Source organism: Patella vulgata, chromosome 2, assembly GCF_932274485.2.
Source record: "Patella vulgata chromosome 2, xgPatVulg1.2, whole genome shotgun sequence".
NCBI lineage: Eukaryota > Metazoa > Mollusca > Gastropoda > Patellidae > Patella > Patella vulgata.
In genome coordinates, this window is record NC_065880.2 from 83223793 (window position 1) to 83235794 (window position 12002).

Sequence of the window (12002 nt, forward strand, 5' to 3'; positions counted from 1 at the left end):
TAATTTCCTTCACAATTTAACGATTAAATGGATAATCGAGCCTATGCTGTTTATCGTACTGACTTTAGTAATGATGATCGAGGCTAGGCGGAAATTTCAATCGCTTAGTTCTCGGTTCATAGTGAATCAATTTAAATGAAATTTTCAGCAAATTGCCTTTACATTATCTTATTTCAATCGCGTAGTTCTCGGTTCATAGTGGTCAATTTGAATGAAATTTTCAGCAAATTGCCTTTACATTATCTAGTTTTTAACTATTATAGTGAGAACTGTCAACTCGTTATCGAATCTCCCATAATGTAGCTTTAAATGGCGTATAAGACCCAACTTCTCAATTGTATGCCTGCCCCTCATGGCTGTTTTAACAGCATTATCTGTTCCCGGCAAAGCAGTACAATGGAGCCCCTACCTACAAACCACTCACAGGAAAAGAAATGTAAATGGTAAATAAAATTAAAAATATATTTATTGTATTGGTACAGCAGACATTAATCAAAACAACTTCTGGGGAACAACAAATCACAACATAATTATATAGATTAGCTTGAGGCCCCCATGTTCTTGGGATCCCCGGACAAATGCCAGCGTGACCATGCCTTCAGGCTGAGCCCACGCCCACGCTCCAGTGTGTTGATAGCACTGCATGAACTCATGATATAAAAAATCAATCGGGTATACGTAAAAGAATCATGGACAGTTAGAATTCAATTTGCTGTCCAAGCAAAATTTCCCGCATGGCGCACTGTATGGCTTATGGCCTGCTTAGTACAGACATGTAGAACGTTAAACCCCATTTCATTCATTCATTTATCGTATTGCAACTGCCACGTGCTGCTATTTTATTGACCTTTTTTTTAATACACCATAATCAATTTTCAGATAAGGGAAATAACTCCTCCACGGCTCATGCATGCAGTTTTCCATGCTTTTAAATTATCAGCAACCCCATAGTTAGATGCACCTACTGCCATAGTCTGATAAGAACATTCCTAGCAGGATCTTGTGAGGTTAGGCATCTGACCTCCGCTCTTGTCACATCGTACTGAAGACATCTATCTTCTGACCCACAGCGCAAGCATTTGACCAATTGAACACCTCAAACCTCCTGTCGTGTATATTAAACATCGTGTATTAAAACACATGTATCGTAGTCTATAATGCCACGTTTTACCCCAAAATAGAAGGGTGCGTTTCGAATATGGGGCCGTGGTAGTCGAGCGGTCAGGGCAATGGATGGTCACTCTACTTGAATGCTTCGGGCCCGAATCAAGATCCCCCACTTGTTAGAGGTAGCACACGTGGGAATAACAATAAAAGTGTTTGCCTAATCGGAAGGCACGAAAACCCGAGGTCCCCACCTGTACACGGTAGCGTGCCCCGTAACATGCTGCACTGAAAAAACACTTGTGTTGGATCTCAACACAAGTACTTGTGTTAAAACTAATCTACACAAGTTATGTGTTGTTTTGCATTGCATTAACACAAACTTGTGTCGATTTATAAAATCTTGTGTTTTTTTCATATCATTAACACAAGTAATGTGTACCTTCCAAGATTTGTTTTCTTTTTAAAAAAAAAACTCCATACAAAGTCTGAATTCGGGAGTCGTCAAGTTTTAAGAAAAGTAATAAAGGGCTTAATTCACATCTCGAAAATCACATGCTGTTCTTCACTGGAAGAGTGTGAGTACCAATTAATCAGACAATTGCCAGACAGACTTGAATGTTAATTGATGTTAAGTTGTCTGTATAGTTAAAATGTCTGTCTTTTTTATTGACCCAATAAACTGATAGATCAAATGAATATATAGTGTACATGTGATTTTCAGCACCCTGGTGTTTTCGAAAATTGATTCAATGTACAATGAACAAAAAAAATGAGTAAAACTCTTAATAATGTAATTGGTTGATGCAATCGAAATTGCAAGTTTTAAGAAAAGTAATAAAGGGCTTAATTCACATCTCGAAAATCACATGCTGTTCTTCACTGGAAGGGTGTGAGTACCAATTAATCAGACAATTGCCAGACAGACTTGAATGTTAATTGATGTTAAGTTGTCTGTATAGTTAAAATGTCTGTCTTTTTTATTGACCCAATAAACTGATAGATCAAATGAATATATAGTGTACATGTGATTTTCAGCACCCTGGTGTTTTCGAAAATTGATTCAATGTACAATGAACAAAAAAAATGAGTAAAACTCTTAATAATGTAATTGGTTGATGCAATCGAAATTGGACAGTATTGGTTAACTGAAAAGTAACCAATCAAATTTAATTGATCATCCACGTGTATCTCATAATCGATTTATTGATATAATGGTTCTTCAAGTTATCTATACTTTTTGTCTGCGATATCACTTCGGTGGAAGCGGACGTAAAATACAACTAACTAAGAAGAAGTATCTATACTTTAGTCATTGCGACAAATTCTTTCTTTGATATTATATCAGCGACATTCAGGATGTTGTGAAGTTAGCATCAACAGGGTGCTTTAGCCGTGATATTTTTAAAAAAATTCTAATGGTCACATAGAATACCAGACCGCAGGTTTGTAAATTTTTACAAAAAATAAAACCGTGTATTTAATTTAGCATGTATATATTGCTTCTATGTATATAATAATTCGTTTCGTTTAAAACAGTCAGATTTAGAACTACTGCCACTGACTGCACCGGAAGTCTATTTATATAATGGCGCCACAAAGAATTTTTTTTTGATGTGTTCTAAAAGTGTTCCGCTAATTCAGGAATCTAATGAATCTGTCTTAATTTTTCCATCCACGCCTTCATTAAGACTGGAGAGACCACCCGACAGTTACCATTGGTGTTTTGTGTAATGTCGGGTAAAAGCCAAGACGACTATTATAAGGTAAATAGCACTTACTGATTGAATTACTATTAATAGTAAAAAAGGACTATTATTTGGGACCTTGAAATTGTCACAAATGGGTCGCACTAACAGCGACATTTGTTTCAGGCATATTTGTGTCATCGGTGACACGTCTGGTGTCATGTGAATGCAACGACAACAGCCTGGTTGATTGATTTGTTGATTGGAGTTCAGATGTCTACATTAAAATCGACCACTTTCAGGTTGCCGTATTCACGGCCAGGCAAGACCGACTTGAAATTTCTCGAAATTTTTCTGGGGGAGACAGGCCCCAACAAATCCCCCGACGGTGCGTTTCACGACTTTGGCGCAAGACGGTGACCTTGAAGAGACGTCGAAAACCATTTAATAGACAGAGTAAAAGTCATATCATTAACACAAGTAATGTGTACCTTCCAAGATTTGTTTTCTTTTTAAAAAAAAACTCCATACAAAGTCTGAATTCGGGAGTCGTCAAGTTTTAAGAAAAGTAATAAAGGGCTTAATTCACATCTCGAAAATCACATGCTGTTCTTCACTGGAAGGGTGTGAGTACCAATTAATCAGACAATTGCCAGACAGACTTGAATGTTAATTGATGTTAAGTTGTCTGTATAGTTAAAATGTCTGTCTTTTTTATTGACCCAATAAACTGATAGATCAAATGAATATATAGTGTACATGTGATTTTCAGCACCCTGGTGTTTTCGAAAATTGATTCAATGTACAATGAACAAAAAAAATGAGTAAAACTCTTAATAATGTAATTGGTTGATGCAATCGAAATTGGACAGTATTGGTTAACTGAAAAGTAACCAATCAAATTTAATTGATCATCCACGTGTATCTCATAATCGACTTATTGATATAATGGTTCTTCAAGTTATCTATACTTTTTGTCTGCGATATCACTTCGGTGGAAGCGGACGTAAAATACAACTAACTAAGAAGAAGTATCTATACTTTAGTCATTGCGACAAATTCTTTCTTTGATATTATATCAGCGACATTCAGGATGTTGTGAAGTTAGCATCAACAGGGTGCTTTAGCCGTGATATTTTTAAAAAAATTATAATGGTCACATAGAATACCAGACCGCAGGTTTGTAAATTTTTACAAAAAATAAAACCGTGTATTTAATTTAGCATGTATATATTGCTTCTATGTATATAATAATTCGTTTCGTTTAAAACAGTCAGATTTAGAACTACTGCCACTGACTGCACCGGAAGTCTATTTATATAATGGCGCCACAAAGAATTTTTTTTTGATGTGTTCTAAAAGTGTTCCGCTAATTCAGCAATCTAATGAATCTGTCTTAATTTTTCTGAAATCGTGCTTAATTATTATTAGCTAATCGGCGCTACACAGTTGTTCAAATACTTATAATTGCAAGAAACCCCCGACTAGGACTAGCAGGTAAGAATCTGTCTTGATTTTATAGTAATACCCGGTTGCCATTATTGGCCGCCATCTTTGATTTTTATAGACGTTCGGGCAAAAGAAGAAATGTATATCCAGACATGGACTATAGCTAGATAATAACTTTTGTGTTAGTTGTTTAGTTGAAATGTAATCTTATTTCTGTAAAAGAAAAAAACAACAACAAACAAATCAGCCTTTTTTTTATATCAATGTCATCAATGTGTAGGCCTAATATTAGACTTTCAATGATTCAGAAGTTTCTCTACAGTTTCGTTATTTTTTTTTCCAGTCATTGATGTTAGCATGTACTACACAAAGAAAAACAGGTAACAGAATTTCATTTCCTTTTAATATATTTTTTTAATAATGGCCAATAATTGTTATTGTATGTAACACGAAAAGTATTTATCTCTGTAGAGAGAGGGCGAGTAAATGGGGTTTAAAGTTCACTAAATTCACTTGACACAAACTATGCCATTCATTTCCTTGTATTAAATTGGTCGAATCAAGTAGGTCCATGTTATATATATATGTCCTAGAATCAAGTAGGACAGGTAGTCTTCTTCCGTTTCCGCCCTTTTCCTGAACACTGTCTCATTCTATTGCCATCTGTGTATGTTGTGTTATATTAATTCTGCATAATTAACTCCAGTTAACCTAGTTAACTCTATAATAATAAATGAATTTAATATATAAATAAATAAATAAAATATAAATAAACCAATAATATATTTGTAGTTTAATATGTTTTATCTTGTCATTACAGGCAAAGCATGAAGCCAAAGGAAATGTTTTTACCAAGGCATGTTCCTCAATAGCGGAGAGAGTTTTATCCAGAGTCGGTTCTGCAGAAGAACCCATTCATAGCAGACCACCCATTGCAGCACTTGTAAGGTCGCTATAAAGAACCCGACAGACTCTGCGACCAAAAGATCCCACTGACGTGTCGTCAAGCGTAAGTACTCATGCAATTAAATACCCATGTATATAAGAATTTATTAACATGTAATTAAATGTACAATTTTATTTATTTATTAACATGTACTTAAATGTACTTTTTTATTTATTTTTTGTTTTAGCTTGACGAAGATTTCATCGATCATAGTGCACCGAGATTTTATCAAAAAAGAGTTAAAGTTGGGGAAAGGCGCCATCACATTTTTTGTACTGATAGACAGATGCAACTACTCGCACGCGCAAAAACTTGGTATATGGATGCAACTTTTCGGGTGGTGAACAAGCCATGGTCTCAGCTGTTTTCCATCCACGCCTTCATTAAGACTGGAGAGACCACCCGACAGTTACCATTGGTGTTTTGTGTAATGTCGGGTAAAAGCCAAGACGACTATTATAAGGTAAATAGCACTTACTGATTGAATTACTATTAATAGTAAAAAAGGACTATTATTTGGGACCTTGAAATTGTCACAAATGGGTCGCACTAACAGCGACATTTGTTTCAGGCATATTTGTTTCATCGGTGATTGGAGTTCAGATGTCTACATTAAAATCGACCACTTTCAGGTTGCCGTATTCACGGCCAGGCAAGACCGACTTGAAATTTCTCGAAATTTTTCTGGGGGAGACAGGCCCCAACAAATCCCCCGACGGTGCGTTTCACGACTTTGGCGCAAGACGGTGACCTTGAAGAGACGTCGAAAACCATTTAATAGACAGAGTAAAAGTCATATCTTACGAGATTATCGCTGGTCTTGTCAGAAAATGCTATTTTATATATGACCAGTTTGTGTTTGAAAAATTTAATTATTTATTCTCCCACCATTAAAGCACACTAATTACGAAATATCGCTCTCAGAAACTTCGTGGTTTCTTTTGCAATTTGTTTGGGGTAAGACGTTACATAAATAATATCAATCTATCTACCACACAAATTTAACAGATACAAATGCATGTTATTCCACAGGTAGACAGACAGGGCCTCCTTTGAAGGGGCTCAGTGAAGGGAACGCGGTTGGTTTAGAGTTTGTCTGACCCCTTTGAATATTTGCGTCTCATCTCCAATGAAAACAATCATGTTGCTCTCATGCTGTTCTCAACCAGAATCAAACATATATCGTACCTGAGATTTGTTAGCATGTTCCACACAACCCAACATTTATCGGCACCGGGATTAAGGGTGTATATCTTTGTTTCTAACGCTTATTGGGAATACGCCACGGAAACTACAATAAAAACTTATTTACAAAAACATTCTAAAGAGGGAAAACTGACATATTTCAAGCTTTACTGTATTTAAAGAAATAATTTAAATCAGCCGGCTGAAACCCCGTCTCCGCTATTTGTTCAGTCATTCTTTAGGTATAGTGCCAGTTTCCACCGACAATGATATTGCAAACAAGTGTCCAATCTATAAAAGCACACATTCCTACAAAATGTTTCTTTAGTCAAGTGAAACAATAAATTCATAACTATGCGAGGGTGTGGTGAGTAAATTCGTGGTAACAAGTGTGAATAGGCTAATGTGACATAGAACAAGGTCACATTGATGTTGACAAATACGTAAGACGATATGAACATCAACTAAAAAGATATTTGTAATGTGATTCAGCTGCAAGGTGATATATGCATATATGCAGCATAGATAATTAAAACTTCTATTCAAGTTAAACCAACTGTATCTATTTATTTAAGTCTTACGTCGAGCTGAATACATTTTATGATTTATTTTCATCTATTGGTGGTTAACAGTGTGTAACTAAAAACTAAAATTGGATCTTATTATTGCCAATGATATAATGTACATGTAATAGCAAGTGTATATATATTTTTTGTTCAGTCTGTACACAGTAACATATATTGGGAACCATATTATTATCATTTCTGCCCAAGGCTCCCTGTGCCATATAGTTAGCAGTGATACAAGGCAATTACCAATTTTCCATGTTCTTGGCCTGAGAAATAAAATAATAAAAGTCAAGTTTTTATTATTATGCAAGTGGAAAAATACAATTATTCATAGTATGATTTGAATAAATACAACTGATTTGAAGTTGGAATTATTATTTGTCTAAGATGACTGGGCATTTACAAATTGAAATAGCTACTCTTCATCAAGAAAATACATGAATATTTTTCCCAATTCACCTGGATTTTATTGTAGGTCTTTGTACGTGAAATAGCTTTATTTAACGTCCGCTACCACCGAAGTGATATTGCAGAAAATTAACAAATTCGGATTCCCTTTTAAAGGAAATTGACTGCACTATCGCTGGATTGTATTATATAGGTCATGTCAGTTTTTTTCAAAATGGCGCCCAGAACACAAAACAAACATTGCAATTCATCCACCAAAGAACCGTTAGGTTTCTTTGAACATTCTGTAATAACATTGGGATTGTCAGCTTTAATTATCCCGCTTTGTTCGTTGCCATTTCTTATATTTTCCACACAAAAAACTTTGCCTTGTACGCACTAATTTATCAATTGGTATTGCCATCTACGACAAGCATGTCAACGTGCAGCTCACGGATTATCGTTAACAATTTCTAGGGGCTTGTAAAAAAAGATTGCATGTCGTGTAAATATTTATTTTGTTTTTTGTGTAGGTCATTTTCAAATAAATTCATCAGCATATTATTCGTTTTAAATAAATATAAAACTTTTATGAGAAACGATGATTATCAAAGAACCGTAAGTGCAACTAATGTTTTATCGTTTGGTTGAGCCTTTTACTAACCACGTGTTTCATGTTAATAAATATTTTCTTTCCTGTTTTGAATTGGCCTATTTCTAATAAATTATCCCGAGTCCCAAACGTCGTTAATCCGAGTCCCAAACGTCGTTAACCCGAGTCCCAAACGACGTATACCAAAGTCCCAAACGTCGTATACCCGAGTCCCAAATGTCGTGGTCATATTTTTTTGAGTCCCAAATGACGCGAGTCCCAAATGACGTGAGTCCCAAATGACATGTAATCCGTTGTTCAACCTCTGTGAGTCTGTGTAATATTTAATATTAGGCCCCATTTTTGCCTGATTCAGTCACAGTTAATAAACAATGGAACTAGAATCAGCCTGTGGAAGTTTCTCTATAGTTTTATTATTTTTTCCAGTCAGTGATGATATGTGACTCTTTCCACCTTCCAGCAATAATTATTGAGAATTTACCAAGGACTCCATTGGCATTGAATCGAAGAAAAACAGGTAAAAATTTCAATTAATTTTTATATTTTCTATTTTTTTTTACCAATGTCCTACAATGATTAGTGTATGTGAACATACAATCCAAAATAAAGTATTTATATGGCACTTACATGCAACAGAGAGAGAGAGAGAGGGAGAGAGAGAGAATGAAATGACATAAACAAGGCCTTACATGTACTTGTATTTGAAGAATCAAGTAGTCCATGCTGTGCCTATATGCATACCGGTAATCAACTACGACGAGGATTAGCCTACTTCTGTTTCCACCCTTTCCCTGCACACTGTCTCATTCTACATGTATTAAAAATTGGTATGTTACTGTAATATTAATTATGCACGAACCTACATGTAGAGTTGTTGCAAGATGGGTCCTTATATCTACTTAGCCTACAGACGCTAGGTCGTTTCGGGAAAAAGGACAGGTAAGGTTAAATTTAATATGAATAATTCGCTTGCGGGTATGGGTATTTAGCAAAAGGAGGAAACAAAAGGACCCAGAGATTAGAGAAGGTATGCTTCAATTTAATATGAATAATTCGCTTGGCGTAGGGGTACTTGTATTTAGAAAACGGAGGAAACCGAATGACCCAGCGAAAAAACTCAAGAGATTGGACAGGCGACTCTACTCCTTGAAATTGAAACCATGCCACTTAACACAATGACAGACCCTGTGATTTCATGCGCATGCATTACCTACTAGACCATTCCCCCCAGCCCCACCCCATATCGAATAAAAGTATGACTTATTTCAAATATGATATTTACATATAAAGAAAGTAGAGAGACTTCAATCTTACTAGAAAAATACTAGATTACCTGAAATGAAATGGGGTTTAAAGACAACGTCGTACTGGTCAGCTCCGACTGGTCTAATGCATTGTGCTAAGTGAAAATGTTTGTCTGGGCAGCGACACTATGGCCTACTCTCATACCGAATTCAAATGATGATGAGTTAGTTGTATTTTACGTCCGCTTCCACCGAGGTGATATCGCAGACAATCCGAATTCAAACTGCCAAGAGAACTTTTATGTGTACGCCAATGTGTACATTGGATCTCAGGGGAAACCACTCTGCAAAATCAAGATGAGCTTTCTCGGTCAACCCCAAGAGATAACCTGTGGCCTCCATGCTAGTGTGCCAGCACCTAATTTACTCAGTCACCATGGCCGTCTTCTAATTACTGCGACAGTGAAACCATGTGACAAACAAGGATTATTAAGATAGACTTTTACGGCTTAGGTAGTTCCTTGGGATTAAAACTTTTGATACATATAGATACATTAGTTTCAATTTCATACCACACAGTTTGTATATATGGTAAGGTAGCTTTAATCGTAAATTACATATCATGTATTTATTTTTTCAGTTTCAATATTGGATGTATATGCAAATCACCCAGAAAAAGATCATGTAATAACAAAAGAAATTATAAAAGAAAAAAATGGAAGAAGAAATGGCTGGAAAAAATGATGATAGAGCAGCTTTTTCTTGGTGGGTAACTATTCAATTCTAATAGAAAAGATTGTTATGCTATTTTGAAATCTAAAATTCAGTTTAGTATAGTAAAACTGTACACGTCATGTATGAGCAGAGACAGAATCTTAGTTATATGTAGATATCACTGTCTCATCTGTGGCAAAGCAAACCAACACATGAAACAAAACAAATGTAATTAAATTAACATTTTGTTAATTAATCAAAACTGTCTAGTCAATTTAAGCCAACTAATACATTGCCATTTTTTTTTCAGTTACCCACCTCGGAAGATCAAGTTGGAAAGGGCTATTGATATTGTGGAGACGTTTTCTCACAGATCTTGCTTATCAGACAAAGACTATGTAAGTACCATGCATATTTGCTTTTTATATCAGGAACTGGTTCTATACACTTGGTGGGGGGGGGGGGTTGGATGGACGTTAAACCCCATTTCTCTCTCTCTCTCCTAAATATTGAGATTTTTGTTTACTTTTAAACTGCATATATTCAAGGTATCTGGAGCTTTTTATGGCTCCCGTACAATTTTATAAACATGAAGGACTGTACCTTTTGAATATTAAGCCATCAAATTATTTTATAATTTTGAAAATGAAATGAAATGGGGTTTAACATCCTACTGTTTTGCTCATAAATTGGGCTAATGAAGACGGGCATACGCCATACAGTGTGCTATGAAGGGAATTTTGCCCGGGCAGCGGCGCTACACCCTACTCTTATATCGAATTCCAATTGCCAAGGAATCTTTTACGTGCACGCCAATGTGTACACGGGACCTCGGTTTTTCGTCCCATCCGAACGACTAGACAGCTGTCCTTGTCAGGTCTTCCGTCCTGTATCACTGACAAGGGGAAAACACGCAAAATGTAAGTAACATATATATTTGTATTTTTAATCAGGAAGTACTTCTATACACTTGCTTGGTAATCTAGTTATTCTTCTTGGGGCAATGCCTAGGACTCTGCTGTTTCAAGTACTTGGCATGCTTGATTTTTGCCAATCACATCCATTGATTTCCTTCAAGTTGCGATAGGCCCTACATGTATGTGTATTTTTACAGTAAATAGCAGTAAAATAATGATGGACAGTATTTTACTTTCAAATAGATTTCAGTAGATTTTAAAGGGTAATATCCAGTTTGTTGTCAATGGAAATAAAATAAGAATGGGTCCAAAAATAATTAGACATTGCCAAGTAAATAGGTGCTGCCATGGTGTAGTAGGGAATCTGGATTTGCAGACAATACATGTATGAAAGGATGAATAGTTGACCTATTATGAGACTTCAGTCCCAAATCTCAAGACTTTTTTCTGACTTCTAACTCATTTGATTTGAGCATAATAATCTGCCTGGGTCTGTAACTGGACAAGACACAATAAGCGTTACGCAAAGTTGAAACCAAATAGAGACTCGGTCTCGATTTGGCAAAATAAATTGTTTATTTAAACGTTGTGAACCATAGAAAGTATTCTTATCTCCTACTTTTTATTTTTTTAGGCTGGAACACCATTGAAAGAGTATTTGCTGTATGATAACAACAAGAAAACCCAAGCATCAATTTATTTTATACTTCTGGGAAAGAATGCATTTGACCCAATTTTTAAATATTTATTTTTTGTTATTAATGTTAAATTTTCTTCCAAAACACAATTAGATTTTAATTCTCTTCAGAAATGTATGTATAATATAGCAAGTAAAGTGGCATATAAATCACTTAGAATTTGGTCAGAAATCATAAAGTATTTAATAGGCATTACTAGAAACCAAATGTAGATCAAATACACCCAGAATTACAAAAAACCTTGACCTACATAAAGGTGACTTTCCCTTGCTTATGAAATGAAATACGGTTTAGTATCCTACTTTTCTGTGTTCTTAGAGTGATTCTGCCCTACACCCTACTCTTATATCAAATATTTCAACTGTCAAGGGTTCTTTAACGGGAACCCGGGGGGGGGGGGGCAATGATTAACACGCACACATTTGATCAGGAAGTCTGTCATTGAGTCAAATAATTCAATTGTCAAGCCTTCTTCTAAGTGAACGCAG

At 35.6% G+C, this 12002-nt stretch overlaps 1 long non-coding RNA gene across 1 annotated transcript; it reads left to right on the forward strand.

Annotated features, from left to right (window-relative positions):
- The first annotated feature begins 4451 nt into the window (after positions 1 to 4451).
- On the forward strand, positions 4452 to 11736 carry LOC130010540 (uncharacterized). Its single transcript, XR_008786022.1, has 8 exons — positions 4452 to 4621; positions 5062 to 5250; positions 5375 to 5650; positions 7862 to 7946; positions 8368 to 8458; positions 9826 to 9950; positions 10210 to 10297; positions 11451 to 11736. It is a non-coding gene; the product is annotated as an uncharacterized LOC130010540 (long non-coding RNA).
- Positions 11737 to 12002: the final 266 nt, after the last annotated feature.